Source organism: Ursus americanus, chromosome 32 (assembly GCF_024610735.1).
Source record: "Ursus americanus isolate L20-20 chromosome 32, mUrsAme1.1.p, whole genome shotgun sequence".
In the NCBI taxonomy this organism is placed as follows: domain Eukaryota; kingdom Metazoa; phylum Chordata; class Mammalia; order Carnivora; family Ursidae; genus Ursus; species Ursus americanus.
Genome location: NC_142158.1, coordinates 2,439,452 through 2,458,971, shown reverse-complemented (window position 1 = coordinate 2,458,971; position 19,520 = coordinate 2,439,452). Strand labels below are relative to the sequence as shown.

Genomic DNA, 19,520 nt, shown 5'->3' with positions numbered 1-19,520 from the left:
TGTTCTGCTTCCCTGGGGCTCACCGTCTCAGTCTGCTGACAAGAAAGTTGGCCCCTTGTGTCCCCGCTCTGCCCAGTGCTTCTCAAGGCTGAGCCGCATGGAAGGCCAAGCTGCAGGAGAAATGGAGAAAGAGAGCGGCTGGGTATGTCCCTTGGGGTCGTAGCTCCTCTGAAGAAACAGAAAACAAATTACAAACAGATAGATCTGCTTACCCAGCGTAGGCAGAGCGAATGAGGGCTTGCCTTGAACCTGCCCAGGGGTCCCATGGAAAAGCAGCGTCCAAATGACTGTGTTCAAAGTGTCTAATACTTTCTCAATTCGTTCAATAGGCTGGCAGATGCGGGGTTGTGAGCTGGAGATCTGAGTGGAAACGGTAAAATCTGGAGAATGTGGGCGTCGATCCCACTACCTCTCACATGCTAAGCGAGCGCTCTACCGCCTGAGCTAATTCCCCTGTCCTCTTGGGTCCTTTCGCCAGGTTTCCACCTTTCCCGTCTTCAGCTTCCTTGTCCACTATTCTGAGCAGCCCCAAATACGGGGAATGTCAAAGCCTTTAATATGAAACCGGGGCGTATCTTCTCCCACATGACCTCCGCCAGCAAGCGATGGGTACCTATGCCTCTGCCAGAGAAGGAGGCGGAAGCAGCCGTGGGAAAATTCTAGCGCCCCTCCAGCTGCACGATTCAGACTCCGCAGGACTCGAAGAGGACACGTCCCCGGGGGAGGACTCACCCGGAACCTTAAGGTGGCGCAGCTAGCTCAGGATGGTTTTCTATTTCTTAAAGACAAAACAAAAATGAAAACACAGCAACAAAAGGGGCAGTTTGACTCGTTCCTTTCGGCTGGAGCTGCCTGGGAGAGAAGTTGGCGGTGATTTCTCCCCGAAGGCAAAAGAAACTGGCTGTTTCCGCCCGGTTTCGAACCGGGGACCTCTCGCGCGTTAGGCGAGCGTGATAACCACTACACTACGGAAACTCGCCTTCTGAGAGGAATCTGAGATCGCTGTTCGATTCTTGCTAAGGCACATGTGGAGCGGTTCCATATCCACACCTCGGGAGAGAGCAGAAAAAAATTACAAACAAAACCAAACAAATACCCCAAACCAAACAAACCCAAAAAACCAAACAGGCAGAGCTACAGGAAATAAGAGGAGAAATCAAATCAGAGTAAAGAAGTAAAAAATGGACAGAGAGGGGTGTGGATGAGGAATGAACATAGGGTGTATGTAGGATTTCTTGTCTTAAGAAATACACCTGTTCAGTTGGAGCAGTGTGTGCGTGTGCGTGTGCGTGTGCGTGTGCATGTGTGTGTGTGTACAGACACGGAGAGGAGGAGAGAGGATTGTAGAGGCTTAAGAACCTTTGAAAAATTCCAGGCAAGTGGTTTACACAATCGAAGTAACATTTTAGGAAAGGTTCTTAATTTGGAATTTAATTTTCAAACTAGAGTTGAAGAGAAAGGAAGGAAGTTACAGAGCTATGAAAGGGGTGGAGTTTATCCTGTTAACTCTTGAGATTATCAATAGCAGGAGTCTTTCTGTGTCGTCAGGGCCCTGTTCGATGCCTGGTATAGCGCACATCCTCCACGAACACCATAGAATGGATGAAGGGATAGATGAATGAGAAGAAAGAGAAAGACTCTGGAGAGGTGTGTGGGAAGGATTTACAGTATTTGTCAAGATGCTGGGTGTGGAGATCTGAGGGGGAAGGAGTCAAAGGTGCTTAGAAGTCTTGAACCAGAGGGCAGATACAGAAGAGATTTTGAATTCATGTCTGATGAATGGAAGAATAAATCCACTCATTTAGTATCTGTTATATGAATGACAGAATGAATGGGTCCTGGCAGATGGGTAAGGAATCTCCTTAAGGAAGAACTACCTAAAGATCTTACTTCTAGTCTTCTTTCATGGCTTTTCTCTAAGAATTTCCCTACTTTCACAATCTTCTTTTTTTTTTTTTTCTGACAGTCTGGGTCTGTGTGACCCCCTCCAGATCCGTGCTACTCAGAGACCTCGGACTGACAAATTCTCTTTTGCATCCTGTCCCTCTAGGTGACCCTCACCAGCCTTCTTTGCATCCCCAGGCTAAGTGACCCCATAATTCTCATTTACAAATTCATGGAGAGGCCTTCTTCTCACCAGGATCTCTCCAGAGAACAGGAGTAGGAGGTCCACCTTCCCACTAGCCAAAAACTGTGAATCTTGAGTTGGAAATGCCCAGCACGGCCCTGCAGACGATGCATACCCTCTCCACAGCTCTTCTCAGGTTTTCCTCCTTTGTCCACAGCCCAGTGACAAAGGCTAAGCCTGAGCTGCCTCATGTGTAAAATAAGGTAAGGACCAGAAAGGTATAAATTGCCATTTTTTTTTAAAAAAGGCCCAATACTTCCTGGAGTTCAGGAGAAAAGCTCTGGGGATCACAGGTGACTATGAAGAAGGAATGAAGGGTCATAACCAGAGAAAACAGGTGCCTTTCCCACCAGCTCTGAGTGCAAAGAAGACACTCTAACATTTGCCCCAATTGCCACGCTCTAACCCTCTTCCTGACTTATGGTCTTTCTAGGCATGTGCCCTAACTAATTGTATGGGTCTAACCTGGTACCATAGGGTTACTTCACTGCCGTTGAAGGGGACCTGACTAAGGGCAGATCATCTCAAACGTGACTTTGGCAAAAGCAGAGTGAAAAACTAGGAATTCTGTCAGGGGGTGTGGGGGGAAAGAGAGACCTGCGGTGTGTCACCATGAGAACATCTAGCTCTGAAACAATCTCACTATCTTGAATGACAGAAGGCAAATGAAAGGTCCCAACTGGATGCGGGACCCAGTTGAGATGACAGGGCTCTCCCCGAGGTTGTGTATCTCACTATGAAAACAGGGTTGTGATTGTTACCTGACTCAGAACTATGGCCGCCTAGGAGGAGAATGTGGGGCAGCGCCTCTGGGCCTCGACTGTACCGTCATCCCCTCCCGGGGTGGCCCAGGTCACTGGGTAGGGCTTGATCCCTCTCCCTGACTTCCAGACAAAGATAAGATTGGCATAGGGAGACCCTAGGATCCTGGAACGAGGATAAGATCGGGGAAGGAGAAGGAGGAAGAATTTTTAAGAGAACACTGAAACTGGCTTTTACGCAGCATTTAATTTTAAAGAAATTTAAAAATGGGCAGGAAAGATCAACAACAAAAATGCTGATGCTCCAGGGGTCAGAATCCCTTCTCATTCGAATTATCTGTCAGAAATTTCGAGATTGGAGTCAGAAGTGATGGGAAAAGGCTTTTCTCCATCATGAAAGAAAACCTTAACGTTTCTTTTCCTCCTTTCCTGCCTGAGCTCAAGAGAGAACACGTCCGGTGCATATGCCTTTCAAACCGTGGACATTCCAGTCAGATTCACTGCCTAACCATCCTGAGCTCGAGGCCTCGTGTGTGTGCTGAGACCCTGCGAAGTGCTCAGGTTATGTCCTTCCACAGCTGGGCTTCCTGCTCTTCCCAGTGAACAATCAATTTTTCCAGCCCATGTGGGGCTCTTTCCTTACCTGGACACTCTGGGAGAACTTAGAGGGGAAGCCTGCTCTGTCCGAGGAGAGAAGCCTGGAGGATTCTGTCCTCAATCTGCAAATCCATTCCTCAGGCCTCTAATGAGCATCGCTTCCACAAGAAAAGGCCACCGCGGCAGCGGCTGACGTCTGCTCATCGGCTCCTGACCCTGTTCCAGGGGCTGCCCACCTACCGGGAGAAGCCTTCACTTCCCATTTTCCACAGGCAGAAGCACGTACAGATTTATCGGGTAGCACTACGTACCCAACTAAGCCCACTCAGCGTATGTGCAAATAGCTCTCATACCCCCTGTTGCCTTGATAGGTAAAAATTACTCTAGTGACTGTGTTAGAAAAACTTTGGGCACAAGGATCTCAGCAAGCAAGAAGGAAGGAGAAAGTGTCTTCACGGTGACAACTCTCCTGACTCTTTCCCGAAAGCTGAAGGAGCCACCTCCACACTCCTGACCCCCTCGACTGGCTAATGATTACCCCACAGTAAACACTACCGCTACTCTACGATGCATTTTTCGCATTTGCTTCTTGTCTGTTTCCCTTAGCCTCCCAGCCGGGCTGTGGCTCTAGGAAGGAGGGAATGTTTGCCGTGTTTTCACTCTTTAATGACCGCACCCAGAACCTTCCATTAATAAGACCTGTGCTCAAGAAATATATGTTGAATGGTTAAAAGAATAAATGATTTTACACTTCTTGTACCCCTTAACTGTGGTTGGGCGACCTTCAGAGCAAGAAGAGGGAAGAGAAATTTCCCTTGTATCTTCCATAAGACAGAGAGGAAGACCAAAAATACAGCATCGCTTGCAGTTTCTGGCACAATCTAAATTTCTTCACCTTCGTTTTCCTGAAACTACTGGGAAGCCCAACAAACTACAAAACCGATTTAACCGTCCTCTGCAAACACTGCATCAGTCTTCAAAACTCCTTATCAGGCAGTAGTTGATCATTTTACGTTCTGTTCCTGTATTTAACCAAAGTAACCTTAGGCCCCGCCGACTGTGAGAAGAAAACAAAACAAAAAAAACACCCCACTTGCCCTCTCTGAGGCTCGAACTCAGGACCTTCAGATTATGAGACTGACGCACTGCCCACTGCGCTAAGAGGGCAGCCTTACAGGCCTTTTCCTATTTAAAGTATCAAGTATTATTTTCCTAGCACCGCTGCTTTATTAGTTTCCAGCATTCAAGGAATACAATCAATGCTACTTGAAAATCACTCCATACGAGCCAGTGCTGCACCCGAAGGATTTCACACCCACAATCAGTGAAATTCAAGCCTTTCCGGGATTCACCCAAGGGGAGGTCCACCTGGGCTGCGGGAATGGGGGCAGGTATGCCTATCTTTTGCCACTCTGGGGGTCTAATGATGTGGTTTTATCCTGCCCTCAGAGATCTCAGGTGATCTTGCACCTTCCCTGGTCTCCTTTGTTGAAAATAAACATGGGAGGTACTTAGTTAATATTGGTTCACTGATTGGCTGACTCAATGAATGAATGAGCGAATAAATAATCCTCATATTTTTCCACAGCCGAAACTTCTCCATCTTAGTCTGTTTTATCTCTATTTACATCTACGTGACTGGAGACATTCTCCCTACAGAACATACAAGCTGAACTTAATAGAAATCTCACTGTTCGCTTTGTCATGTACCATTGATTATACTGGGAGATTTATGGAGATTATCTCATACGGTCCAACGGATTTTGGCAACAAAACTATTTATCAAAATCTGCACTTCCCAGATATAATGGAGGTTCAGATACATTAAGTATTGCTCCTACGGTTCCAGAGCTGCTAAGTGGCAAAACCTGACCCGAGAAAACAGATTTTTAGATTCCAAAATGAAAGCTCTTGCTCTCTTCCAACTCAAGACGTCTCTCTTCTCCGCAGTAGCTCATTCATTGATACACAAATATCTAACTTTCAACCTTCCGTGCGATGGCCTTTTGGGCTCAGACTTCCAAGTCAATATTGACTCATTGTCCTCTTTCAAATCTCACATCCAGTGACTTGATAATTACTGTGCATTGTTTTTGTGCAATTCTTTTACTCTATTACTTCGTTTCCGTTCGTTTGGCACATGTTCGCTGGAGAGCTGTTCTTTGCCAGGCACTGTACTAGGCTCGGGTGTTTCAGAAGGAATCTGATGACTCCAGACCTCAAGAGATGGGAGGATAAAAATGGACAAGAAATGATCCATTCCCAGGTTCACTGCTTTGTCTCCCGGGCATTTATGGATAAATAACTCATTCTAAAATATTAATTTTAGTAACATCACTCTCTTGCACAGTGGCATTCTTGATTTTTTAATTTTGATATGCTCTTACTTTTCTCTCCATCTTTGGTCGTCTCTTACCTGTGGTGTAGTTTTGCTCTGTAAGGTCAATTGGTGGATGGTTGTGCTTAGTTCTTCAACATATTTGCTGATTTGTTATCTACTAATTTTATCAATTAATAGAGAGAAGTGGATTTTATTAAGTTTTATTTATTTATTTGAGAGATTGCGTATGAGGTGGGGGAGAGGCAGATGGAGAGGGAGAGACCAGCTCCCCGCTGAGCAGGGAGCCCAGCGTGGGGCTGGATCCCAGGAGGAAGGCAGACGTTTAACCGACTGAGCCACCCAGGCGCCCCCAATAGATAGACATGTTAACATCTGCAACTATAATTGTGGAATTTTTACTTTAATTTTTTTTTTTAGGTTTATCAACTTTTGGTTGAGTTTTGGAGATCTGTGGCCAGATACGTGCACATTTAAGATAGTTCCATCTATTTGGCGAATAGACACCAAATAATTGTATGACTTCTCTCTTTCTATGTGGAAAATTTCTTTGCTTTAAAATCTACTTTGTCTGATACAAACATGTGCAATCCACTTTTTTTTTTCCCTTTGTGGTTTAATTTTCCCCATTCTCTTACTTTTACTCTACCTAAGCCATTATATTTGAGGTGAGTTTCTTATAGTCAGCACATATTTGGATCATGTTTTATTTTTAATATAGTCTGACTATCTCCAGTATGTAGACGTGTTTATACTGGTTACATTTAACGTTATCATGAGTATGTTTGTATATAAATGTATTATTTTTATTTTGTTTATGATCTGTTCCCTCTGTTTTTCATTTTTCTATTTCTGTCTTCCTACTTCATTTTGGTTTTTTAAAACATATTTAATATTCTATATTAATTTCTTTTTTTTTCACTATATCTCTTGGTATCGTTATTTAGAGATTAGTCCAGGTTACTAATAGTAATTGGTATATGTATTATCATATACATACTTAACATTTTACAGTCTGTTTTAGAATGAGGGTTGTACCATTCAAGTCAAATATAGAAACCTTATCACCACTTAGATCCCTTTATTCTAAGCCCTTTGTGTTGTCTATAGTACATTTAGACCATGTGTTATAATTTTTGCTGTCAGTCTTCAAGACCTTACTTAAAAAAATAGTAAAGAAAACCTTTAAAGAACTCCAGAGAATAATAGTCTATTCTTTCTACCCAGATATTTCCTATTCTGCTGTTCCTTCGCTTCTGATGTTCCAAATTTCCTATCAATTCTCTTGAGTCTAAAATCTTTTTTTAAAAGCTCTTCTGCTACCAATGAATTTTCTAAGCGCGCTTTCAAGTGAGAATGTATTTATTTCACCCTTATGTCTGAAGGATATTTGTGCTACAGATAAAATTTCAGATTGACAATTATTTTCTTTCAGCGTTAAAAAAATATTGTTCCATTTCTTTCTAGCTTCTATGATTTCTGATAAATCCATAAACACACAACACCTTTTCGTTTCCTCTGGCAGAACTTCTTGAATCTGATTTATGTGTTTTGCACTTTCCCGGACTGTTTGAATTTAGGGCCAAGCTGCAGGCGACACACGGAGAACAACAGCAAGGGGGCCTGCCTGGTCCTTTCGGAATCGCATCTCCTCGGAAGAAACAGGACGTATTATAAACCGGCAGTCCACATACCTGCGTTTTGTAGGGCCGTCACTAGCCCTGCCTCGTCCATGCCTGTAGGTCAAAATCCAAAGAAACGGCCAAAGCCCTACTGTGTTGAAAAACGCCCGGCACTTTTCTGATTTTCTTGAAGGTGTTAGAGGGTTTGAGGTTGCCACCCCGAGGGCCGACAAAATCTGGAGAATGTGGGCATCGATCCCACCACCTCTCGCATGCTAAGCGAGCGCTCTACCACCTGAGCTAATTCCCCGACCGCGCTCTGTGATTTCTCCCAATTTTCCCTCCAGGAGTAGATGCGCGGGTCTCCGCTTCATTGTTCAGCGTTTCCGGCGGCCAAGAATGCGGGGAAAGCCGGGGCCGTTAACGCAGAACAGCATTCGACGCCGAGCGCGGCCTCTCCAGACGGCCCCGGGCAAGGGCGCGGCGGTCACCCGTTCCTCTGCGGAAGGGAAGGGGGAGAAAGTCGCCAAGAGAAAGATCCGGCGCCGCCAAAACGTCCCGCTGCCCGTGGGAGAGGAGCGCGCAGGGCGGCGTCGGGCTGCCTGGCGTTCCCGGGATGCGGATGCCGGCTCCGCGCCGCTGCGGCCTCCGGGAGCCGGCGGTGGGGACCGCGCTGGGCCATGGAGGCAAAAGAACGCTGTTTCCGCCCGGTTTCGAACCGGGGACCTCTCGCGTGTTAGGCGAGCGTGATAACCACTACACTACGGAAACTCCGTGTCCGCACCACTTTTTTTTACTTCGAAGCTACGTGTTCACCGCCGGGGAAGTGCGCCGAGCGGCAGTCACAGCAGGACCCACGAAGGGCTCTCGCCGAAGGGCGCCGGGAAGCACGGCTGCATCCGAGCGGAGGAACCAAACTGAGCGTGCGGGTGGAGACGAGGCGCGAGCACCGGGGGAAGCGAGCCCGCGCGGTTGTCGGAATGGCCGGGGGGCGGGGGGAGGCTGTTGAACTACTTGAATTAAAAACGAAGGGGCTCGGAGCGCGCCGGGCGGCGGGAGCGGGGCCGCAGAGCGCACGCGCTTGGCCGGAGAGGCCGCGGCGCGCCAGCCCGCCCGGCGCCCGTTTCTGCGCCCTCCTGTCCCGGACGGCCGGCGCGCTCTCCACGACCTGAGCGCAGCCGCGGGGCTTTCCCCGGGACCGCAAGTTTAAATCTGGATAATAACGGACCTTGGAGCTGTTTGTTTTTTCTTTATGGGCGCATATGGGACGGGGGAGGCAGTGACTTCGCTCCCACCGCAAGCGACGGGCTGTAAGAGGTGGAGGAAGGCGGGAAGAGCCGAGGGGACGGAACCCGCGTAGGACAGGGATCCCGGCGAGAGAGAAGGCGGTCCCAGCCGGACCGGGAGGGGCATTTTTGTCTGGGGGCTCCGCGCCTCCGTTCCAGGGGTCAGCGCGGACCCCCATTCCGCGTTCTCCAGACCGAGAGGAGCCGGTTTCAGCGGCGGCAGGAGGGGCTCTCGGCTCCTGGAGATTGAGATTTACGCGAAGCTTTAGCCTGGGAAATCAGAAAGGGGAAAGCCTGACACCCGGAGACGTGAGATCCAGCTGAGAATGTGTGGACCCGAGGCCTCTGCACGGGGCGGCACGGAGAGATTACATAAAATCTGAGAGCGAAGGAACCGAAGGTTCTGACACTTACCAGGTTCCGAGGGACCCACCCCCCCCACCGCAGGCAGATCAGGGACGGGGGGATCACGCTCCGCCTGGGCCTCACCATTGCTGTAGTGTGCCCACTTTTTAATGACACCCAGAACAAATTCCTCCAGATCGCCTACTGCATTATAAACGGGACCGATGAGAACCTTTTCCAAGGCCACACCTGTGCCCCAAGACAGATTTTTCTTTAGGGACCCACTGAGCTGCAGATTGACCCAATGGCCCTGTGAATGCCCAGCCGGAAATGCTGTGAGACAATAATGCCTTCCCCACCAACTGACAGACTCTAGTGCGAGTTTGAGCAAGGCTTGTGAGGACGTTGAGGTCATGACCCATAGTGGGCTGAGCGAGCAGTGGGACGGTCCCTGCAGCGCCTGGTGCACGAACAGCTTTTCCTCTTCACCTTGAGCCTAGGCCTTAGAGACACCACGAGGCCAGCATGAGGTTCTGGCGAGGGCCTTCTGGGAACCGAGTGGATCTTAGAGACCCAAGCCTGCTTTGGGACTATGATGTCCAGTCTGGAGAAGCGAGGAAGAGAGAAATCTCGTCTTCGGCTGTGCTGAGGAGCTGTCTTCCTGCTGCCCGTGGAGCCCCCTGCCTTTCAATTCTTCCTTCCATTCTTGCTCCAGACTGGACAAAGTGGACTGTTTTCCATCACTGAGGCCATTACTCTAGTGTCACTGCCGTGGAGAGCCTTTCCCTGACCTCTCTAGAGCAATCAATTGGCTCTCTTTTCATTTTCTTTATAAAATTCTTTTCATTTTCTTTTCATTTTCTTTATAAAATTCTTTCTTGGGAAGGATATTAAGTTATTGTTTAATTTTCCATATTTCGTCTAGAGGAGAAGCTTCTTGGCAGGTTGCCAGTCTCGATCCTCTCAGTGTCTAGAGTTAGGATGATGCTGTTCTCAGCTATTGCCTCTTATGACCTTAGTGACACAGAGGGGACAAGCTTTCCTCTGTGTTGTGTTCTTCCATAGGGTAAATTCAAGGAGAAACCTTTCTTAAACTCCGGCAACATGGAAGCTGTGAGGCCCTCTGGTTTTCTGGAATGGACAAGGGAAATGGGCACAGCTGGAAGGAAGCAAGATTACTCCGCCCATGACGGTTGTGAATACTCATTTCTGCTTTGCAAGCATACGGTATGCTTTTTGGAGCTCTTACTGATTCGATGGGAAGGCAATTGCCATGATTAATTTGTAAGAAGTAGAAGGAACCGGCTTTTCTTAGCGGCCTGCCTGATCATACAGTGGTTAGGACTCTGGCTGTGACTGTAGCCCATCTGTGGGAATCTGCCTATGGCAGTCTGGAATCTTCTGCTTTCACTCCCTCTGCCCCGAAACTGAATCTGAGGCTTTGACTGGAAGCTCGGTTTTGTTCCATTCAGAAGAAACGTGTAGAGAAAACCTGCTGTGCTTCTTTCTGGGCACTGGCTCTCAAATCAGACAACAAGGGGACAGAAAATCTGAGTTTTCTCAATTTATTGCTCTCTTTCTCTTTCCACCTCCACTCAAGGCAGTGCTCACAACTATATTTTTTTTTAAGATTTATTTCTTTGAGAGAGCACGAGCAGGAGAGGCAGAGAGGGAGAGAGAATCTCAAGCAGACCCCACACTGAGCCGGGAGCCTGACATGAGGCTCGATCTCACCACCATGAGATCACAACCTGAGCTGCAACCAAGAGTCAGTCACTTAACCAACTGTACCACCCAGGTGCCCCCACAATTCCATTTTAAGGATGAGAGGCCCTTCAGCTGCTTTACCCAAGGGAATTTGCAAAGTCTCAGAAAAATAAAAGAACAGGTTTTGAAGGTCAATTAAGAGTGACTTACTTTTTCTAGAGTCTGCACGGGATGAAATTCCAGGAGTGAAGCTCTTGGACAGGCCAGCCCTCTTCATGAATGGCTTTGGATGCCAGGATAAAGTATTTGGACAGTGTCTTTAGCTAAGTTGGCTGGTAAATGAATTTAGTCCGGACTGTGACTGAATTCGCATCTCCACACCACTCCACCAGGGGCCGGAGCTAAGGGCCGGGTGCGAAGGCCAGGAGGAGGGTCAGAACACATCCTGGTGGTCCAGGCAGAGAACCCTCACAGTCACTCTGTTGCAGTTAGACACTGTCGTTCACTCCACGAATCCTCACCAGCGGGCCTACTGCGTGCTCCTAGGCACTGGGGGTGGGGAGTCACCGTGCCTCCTGGGATGCAGGGATAGCTGCTAGGTGGCACTGGCCCCTGGCCCTTGGGTGAGAAACCCTTTCGAAATCTGATCTCATAATTATACGGGGAGGTGCTGAGGAGGCACGGGTCAGGACGTGGAGAGACGGCGTTCCCTACGGCAGCGTGGCACATGGAAGGGGAATTAGGGCTCAGTTCTAAAATTGGATGCAACAACTCCGTCCAGCAGGGCGATGGGTGGAACTTTCCTCTTCTCGTCTGAAGATCCCAACGTAGGGGTTCAAAGTGAGTTTATTTTCCTGTGTACAAAACATCAATAGACTTATCTGCTTCGAGAACAAAATGACTCCAATCAACAGAGAGGTTAAGATAACATACACTCCCACAGTCCTTTTACAAACAGCAGGTTTGGGACTGCGGTCAGAAGTTGAGGCACATTTCAGGACAATGAAAATGCAACCCTTTTGGAAAAAGAGGTGGAGTGCAGACTGGGAACCGGGCGAGAATCCGGAGCAAAGGGGCAGAAGCTGCATGTTTGTTTGTGTTGGTCAGCTTGACAGTCTGCCAGAGGGAAGGAGAAGAGCTTGTCAGCCTCCGAGGTCATCCAGGTACCGTGAAGACTAATAAAGCAGGGAGTAGGTCAGGCTATAGGGTAACAGGGTAGGTTGCATTGTAAACTGGGGTCATCACACTAGGCAGATGACATTTGAACTTTCCTACTGCAGAGTTTCATGGTGACTGAAGTTTTAGGCTAAAAATAAAAAGAAGGTAATAAAGTCTTCTAGGCTCCTAATGAATTTGAAGGGAGGGTGGAGTCACTCTAGAACGTGGATTACTATTCACCGTTCAGGGAACTGCTTGAGAGATCTGATTACGGTGTTAGTTTTCTTAAAGTTCTATTGGCTGCAGCACGCTGCTAACACCCATGACCTTGGTAGTGATCCGGGTAGTCGAGATAGCCATGACCTGGTTAGGAATTTCCAAAGCAGAGTGAAGCCCAAGTACAACGGGAGGTCTGGTACCAACGAGTTTGAAGTAGGAAGGCAGTGCCGGTGCAAATCCCTAAATACTTTTCTTCTGCAGGGGACACACCAGTGCCATTAATAGTGGTTGGCACTGGCGGGGCACGAGCTCAGGGGTGTTGGTGGCACCTGAGTTTTGACTCCAGGAATGTATCTCCTCTTCCCAACTTTTAAAGGCAAAGTTTGGGTTACATTATCCTACAAGGGCCACAGCACAGCCAGGATGGAAGCAGCCGCTGACCCCAGACCCTTCTTTCCTCTTTTCTGATGCTGGCATTCTCTCTCTCTCTCTCTCTCAGAACGGGTGGGAACCGGGAATCAGGGGCTGGCATTCTGATGCGTGGCCTCCTCCCGCGCTCTTCCAGCGTCGGTCTCCAACTAGGATAGAAAACTCCCAGCTTCTACGGGGCAGCATCTATTCTCTGCCCTTCCTCTGTCAGCGGGCCCGCTTGCGTGTGCGTCTGTGGCGCCCGGTGGGGACGAGCGCTCGCCGCCCCCTCCCAGCCGAGCCCAGCCCCGTACCCCTGGTCCCTTGGTACATATGCGATCCAGGTTGTCCCTGTCGCTGTGTGATGGCTCATCGCCTACCAGCTGCTTCTTCCTACGGGAAGTTTTCCCGCTGATCCGTGATCCCCGCGCGCTCTGCCCTCGTCCGTCAGCAGCTGCTCCGTCGGTTATGGGATCGCGGCGGGCTGTTGCCTTGTGGACGTGGACAGCCGAGCCCTGGAGGAGATGAAGCAGGATTCTCTGAGGCTGCTGTTAATTCTCAAGAGCGTTAACAGAGAGGCCAGCATTCTCCAACAGGAGACTTTTTCATGCAAAATGGGCGGGTCTAGAAGATAACGTTAGTCGATTTGTGCCAGATTCTTGTTTTACTCCTTTGTCTGCCTTTCCCAACCCCCCTCATCTTCCCTCAGTCCTTCTCAAGGGTGTGGTGATGGAACAAGTCATAACGCAACTTTTAAGAGGCCCTCCTATAATAAAACAGCTGCATTAGGGTATTTGGTCTGTAACACAGCATACCACCCCCGTTTCCCCCCAAACAAGGGGCACAGCGAGCCAGCCAGGAGTCGAACCTGGAATCTTCTGATCCGTAGTCAGACGCGTTATCCATTGCGCCACTGGCCCTGCTGGCGACGGCCTCTTCTAAAGCGTCATTAATTAGTCTTTCCGAGGTGCTTGCAGTTTTACACCCCCAGTGTCGGACGTGGCTTATGTGCACTCGGCCCCCTTCTGGTTTTTCTGCTCTCCAGTTTCCCAGCTGAGACCACGTACACATTTGTGGTCGATCTTGAAGATTCCTTTGTTCACTGTCCCGCCAACCTCACGTCACTGACTTTGCGGCGAAGGACCCGCCAGCGCCCGATGATGGCGTTTTTACGGCTTAGCTGTTGGAGAACGGATGGGAAGCGGGAATCAGGGGCCGGTGTGAACAGATGGAGTGAGGAAACACTCTTGCAAACCTAATGGGACTAATTCTTGCCCAGCTGGGGTTTTCCTTCGCCTAGTCCTGGGGCAGAGCGCACCCATCACCCGTGTCCCGTAGTCCTCGGGGCAGAGAGCACCCATCAACCGTGTCCCGTAGTCGTGGGGCAGAGAGCACCCATCACCCGTGTCCCGTAGTCCTCGGGGCAGAGAGCACCCATCAACCGTGTCCCGTAGTCGTGGGGCAGAGCGCACCCATCAACCGTGGCCGGCGCTGTGAGCTGCCGTCCGCTCAGCGGTCTTCCCCACTGCACGGTGTGTCCCTCGAGGGCAGCGCCCTCAGGGTCAGCAGTGACTAATTTTCCACTACAAGTCTGCGTGCGTGCGGAGTGGAGACGAGTGCCTGTGAGCATCAGGAGAAAGGCCCAGCTTGCGGTGTAGGCATTCCACGTCTGCGACTCCGTGCTGTTCTAACACTGATGTCTACACGGAAGAGCAGCTGAGGACTCTGTCCAGCAGTGTTGTTCTAGTTTCCTGAATACAGCCTGGAAGCTCGAGTAGCAGTTTCTGGGCTCAGGAGCAGGGGCTGGGTGTGTCCACGAAGCCTAAAGCTGGTGGCAGGCAGTAGGGCTGGGTGGGAGCGAGTGGCTGCGAGGTCTAGTCTGATGAGATGGACGAGAAAGCTTAGTGAACCGAACCCACGCCAGCCTGACATTTTTCATACCATGTAAGTGGCTGGTTTTGAGTTTTCCCTAATGCCAGTGATCAGGGGGATTTAGAACATAAAGCTTATACAAAACTTATTACAAAACTTCTACGAGATCTACCCCTAAACACCCGCCCCCCCCCAGTAACGGGAAACTTCCAGCAATAGATCCACAACAATTGAAACCGCAACACTGACTGGCTTACACAAAGTGGATTTATTGTCACACATAACAAGTCCAGAGGGTAGGGAAGCCTGCTTAATTCAGTGTCTCCATGACGTCATCCGGACCCACATTTTAAACAATTCTTTGCACTCTGTCCTTCTCAACCTATGGATCTCACACCAGCTGCTTTCCCTGCAGGTCCTCAAACTCTCACAATCTTAAAGTCCAGAAGAAAACAAAAGCTTGACAGGCCTCTTTCTGGTATCTTTTGTTGAGGACAACTCCAAATGCTCCCAGTGGATCGCCCCCCACACTGGCTGGGTTTGCATCACACACTGTCCTAATCCAATTATTTCCCAGAGTAGGACCCCTGTGATTGATTAGGTCAATCATAATTCTTTGTTTGGAGCTGAGAGTGAGGTCCATCTCCTCCAAAGCCAAGGAAGAATAGACAAGGTTATGTGAATAAAAATAGGTTTCTGTTGGAAAGGAGGCCTGGGGGCAGTGGTGTGAGGACTGCCAGTGGCTTAGCCAAGCCGTATTAGCTGCTACACTCTGCTCCAGCCCCATACCCGAAATCAAATGAAATAAGTATTTCTCAAGCATTTTTGAGACACAGGAGCTTACATTAACCTACATGAGATTTCCAGATCCTTCCGGAGTCTCAAAGAAGGAATTTGACCTAAGTTTGTGTTCAGTACTGCGTTTGGTGCGAGTACATGAATCGCATATGACATTAATTGTACATGATTACATATGGACTCTGACATTGAAATTGTATAATGGTGGCTATTAGTAATGCCATACATCACAGATCTTTATAACCGCACCATAAAACGACCCTGCAGTTTCTAGATCTGAGGTGTCCAGGGCCAAGGTGCACAGCACAGAGCGGAGCGTGGCACTCAACCGGAAACCGAGGCCCCCATCTGCTTCTCCGGGCTGAGCAAGGGTCTTAGATGATTAATTCCAGAAATCAGTGATTTATGCCACCTGCATTGTCTATAAAATTTAGCTCTCCGGGTGGTTCCCACACTTATTCTTGTAGCGTCTTTATAGCTGTCGGTGTTTTTAATTTGTTTCGTTATCATGGTCCGCTCATCTCCAGCATAATGCGGTTTAGCAATTCCTGTCTTAATTTTACTCTCTATACTTATCATTGTTCACGAGAAGAAACTTGATGTGGAAAGAAAGAGCAGGCAGAGCAAGAGACCCAGGTTAAAATCATGACTCTGCCCTTTTTGAGCTATGTGAAATTTGGACAAATTAAGTTTTCTGTCACCGCATTCCCTTATCTGCAACATGAGGACGATCGTCACGTTGCAGGTTTGTTGGGAGATTAAGTAACAGAACAGTTACGTAAAGATCTGGCGGGTATCGACTGTCAGTAAAACGTCGTCGTCACTGATGCACGTCCACGTCCGTCCCTGCCTTCTCCGATGTCATCTCAATAACTCAAAAGGCATTTACTGCATATTCATCGGCCAAGCAAAATGTGAACCCCTAAGGATTCCCGGAATAAGCTTCCTCCTCATTCTCAAGGACAGAACTCTAGTCAGAGAGACCAATCTAAACTCGTAATTAAAATCAAACGGGAGAAGTGCTACCCCAGAAATTAAGAAGAAAATGTGCTAGCAGAGTGGCAGTAAAGCGAGGAAGTCAGGGGAGGCTCTCCCCGAGCAGATCGCAGTGAGGCACAGTCTCGAAGGAGGAACAAACCTGGCCTCGCGAGGAGGGAAATATGGGGCCAGAGGTTCAGTCTGCGCAAAATGAAAAGTTGCAGAAGGATACTTGAGGAAAGCAGTTCCATGTTGAACTGGCATCGAGAAAGGAAACGGGCAGCTTGAGGGGTACGCTAGGGGCTTCAGATATTCTGAAGATTTCTAGATTTGGTGGTGCCTTTCTTATACATTTTAATACTTCTTTTCCATGTATGATATGCAGTATAATAAAAAATTAAAACATTTTGAAAGATAGGTCGGTGCCAACTTGTAAATAACTTTAAATATCAAGATAAGGAATTTATCCTGAGGGCAAGAAGAAGGCAAAATGTATTTTTTTAATTTTCTTTATTTAATTGTCAGAGAGCACAAGCACAGGGAGCAGGAGACGCCCCACCAAGCAAGGGGCTTGATGCAGGACTCAATCCCAGGGAGCTGGGATTAGTACGTGAGCCCAAAGCAGCTGCTTAACTAACTGAGCCCCCTGGGAACCTGCAAAGCAGGTCCTTACGGAGAACATTCTCAGTTCTGCGTCTTGGGAAGACTGAACCAGGCACCACCAGAGCCAGACTGCTGCGGGGGAGAAGCCGCACTTGAAGACCCCACAATCTGGGCAGAAATGACAAGGACTGCTCTGGCCATGGAGTGTGACGAGGATCAGAAAGGGGACAGAGGTCTGCTTGAGGTGGAAAGGATAGGTCTTGGTGGTTTTTTGAAAGCAATGAGCAAGGAGAATTTAGGATAATGCTTATATTTATGGATCAGGAAATTCCATTAACATTCACTGAATACTTAAAAAAAAAAGTTATCCCAAAGGAAATGAGCTCCAGATTCTAGTCCCCAAAGTCTTTTGTGTAGCCCTGATCCTACCAGAACTTTCTTTGAGTCCATGAGCTACCCCTGCATCTTTCCAATAAATTCAGCCTTTTGTCATCGTTTATGGTAATTTGGATAAGGTTCTATTCCCTGCAACAAAGAGTCCTGAATAATAAAACAGTGAAAAGATTCCGTTCATTGAAATTTCCAGAGGGCTGAGAATTTTTATCAAAGCTCAGGACTCACAGGTGGAGAAAGAGCTGTGGTTACTTTTAGGGAATTACTTCCAGGAGACCAGAATGTCAGTGAGAGGGTGGCTGGAACTAGGGAAACTTCAAGGTGAGGAGAAGGTTTTCATTTCAAGTCCCCAAGAGCCAAAGCACACTCATCCCTCCCCACACCCCAAGTGTGTCCTCTCTCTTATGAAAACCTAAACTCCTGGAATCCTGACCCATACCTGAACAAGGATTAGCAGCAGGCCAACTCTTTCGAGTCTTACGCAGTAATTAAACAGGAGCGTGTGTGTAGCTGTGAGGTGTTGAATTACAGGCTGGGCACGATGTTTCTATTAAAGTTAGCCTTCTCACCACCACTGAGGTCAGGCTAGCCATCTTTACCCAGTTTCCTCTACCACTGTCACTGGGCTCCCATTGGCCACTGGTATTTGCTTGGGTTCCACTTGGACTGGTTGCTGTAATACTCACCAAAGCCAACAGTGCTGGGAGCTGACGAAGCAGAGAATTCCTGAGGAGAGAATGACCCTGTTGAGGGTGAAGTGACTATGATACTTGATGGATGTTAAGAAATTGAACAATTCTAAATTTTTAGAAACAGGTTTGACCAATGGGAGTGTGGTGTAGGGACCCAAAGTGCAGACTGGTCTGTCCCTCCCATTCCTTTCCTCCACCCACCCTGCGTCCTACTATACTCTATCTTATGAGAGTTCTTGCTCACCTCCAAGACATGGTTCTTACAGAATGTTCTGGAGAAATGGATTCTATGCACTCTATGAAGGCAAAATTCTAATGTTATAGAGTAGAAGCAGGTGAGATGAGCCAATGAGATACCATTGCACAGAATCCATGCCTAGAACGAACAGTGCTCAAGGGAAAGTGTGGAAGCCCACAGATAGGGTCTGGATTCAGGACCTACCCCAAGAACTCCGAAGCCCCTAGAACAGTCACCAGATAAAACCAGCCTGGCGCTGAGAGGATGAAAGAGGGATAGGGAAAGGCGATTTTCGCTTCCTTGTTGAGCTAGTTTCTCTCAAAATACACAGACCGCGTAGCAGCAACGCCAGGAACACACAGACACCTGTCAGGAAAAAGGGCCCCAAGGCGCCGCCGGCTTAGTCCATGGCCGTAGGGTCAAGTCCCAAGACTTAAATTGTCATGTTAGCTCCCCAACTGTTTCTCTCCTTTCATTTTCATTGGACTCTCTTTTTCCTTAGTAGTCCCTGACTAGTTTCTAAGAGGCTCTGCCCAGCGGAACACCACCCCATCCCAGAGCCAGGATGGCCGAGGGGATCCTCTTCCTCCGTCCCTTACCTATGAAGAAGGTGATCGTGAGGACGAAGTACTGTTTCCAGGTATCAGGAAGGGATCGAGGGAAGGCCGGGAGTATAAAGTTCAGGAAGAAGGAGACAAGAAGGGTGCTGATCAGGAAAATTCGACCCTCTAGGTCCCCTTCCTTCCGGGGTCTGAATCCCCAGAAAACTAAGGAAGCAGTGCAGGGACTTCACAATGGGAACCAGTGGGGGCTGGTGGGAAGCAGAGGGATGGAGGGAGAGGAAGCTGCAAAAAGATCTAGAAGGTGATTCTAGAATAGTGTTTCTAGAATAGTGATTCTAGCTGGGCTGGTGCCCCTAGAGTCCTGACCCCGCACCCCCACCCCCATTCTGAGATGAGCCCCTGTCCCTGCTGGGAGCTATAGGGCAGAAGGAGAGGCTGAGCATTCCTGGGAGGAACAGGGTTGGTGCGGCGGCCTCCCTTTCGAGGCCAGAACTGACTTGATTTTGATGAAGGACTCCTGCCTGTGACCTCGCCACTGCACACGGAGGAGACAGCCCTGAGCAGGAGCTGGGTGCTGCCCGGCATCTCTCTCCTCACCCAGGGCAGGGCCGAGCCGGTTCAAGTGTCCACGGGGATGAGAATGCGCTACGGTCTGACCACCCCACCCTTCACACAAACGGGGGCTGACTGGAAAAGAAGTGAGGGGAAGGTAAATGCATTTGATTTTCTGAGTTCCTTTGGGGTTTCTCCCCCTTCCGAAAGACCCGTAGGCGTCCAACCTCCTTGGATTTTCTCATACTCAGCTAGAACAGCT

At 48.7% G+C, this 19,520-nt stretch overlaps 5 non-coding genes across 5 annotated transcripts; all 5 read right to left on the bottom strand.

Moving 5' to 3' along the window:
• Positions 1-902: 902 nt before the first annotated feature.
• On the bottom strand, positions 903-975 carry TRNAV-AAC (transfer RNA valine (anticodon AAC)). The gene has a single exon. It is a non-coding gene; the product is annotated as a tRNA-Val (tRNA).
• A 3,605-nt stretch (positions 976-4,580) lies between these two features.
• On the bottom strand, positions 4,581-4,653 carry TRNAM-CAU (transfer RNA methionine (anticodon CAU)). The gene has a single exon. It is a non-coding gene; the product is annotated as a tRNA-Met (tRNA).
• Positions 4,654-7,683: 3,030 nt separating this feature from the next.
• TRNAA-AGC (transfer RNA alanine (anticodon AGC)) lies at positions 7,684-7,756 on the bottom strand. The gene has a single exon. It is a non-coding gene; the product is annotated as a tRNA-Ala (tRNA).
• Positions 7,757-8,144: 388 nt separating this feature from the next.
• Positions 8,145-8,217, bottom strand: TRNAV-AAC (transfer RNA valine (anticodon AAC)). The gene has a single exon. It is a non-coding gene; the product is annotated as a tRNA-Val (tRNA).
• A 5,199-nt stretch (positions 8,218-13,416) lies between these two features.
• TRNAR-ACG (transfer RNA arginine (anticodon ACG)) lies at positions 13,417-13,489 on the bottom strand. Its single transcript has one exon. It is a non-coding gene; the product is annotated as a tRNA-Arg (tRNA).
• Between the last annotated feature and the right edge of the window lie 6,031 nt (positions 13,490-19,520).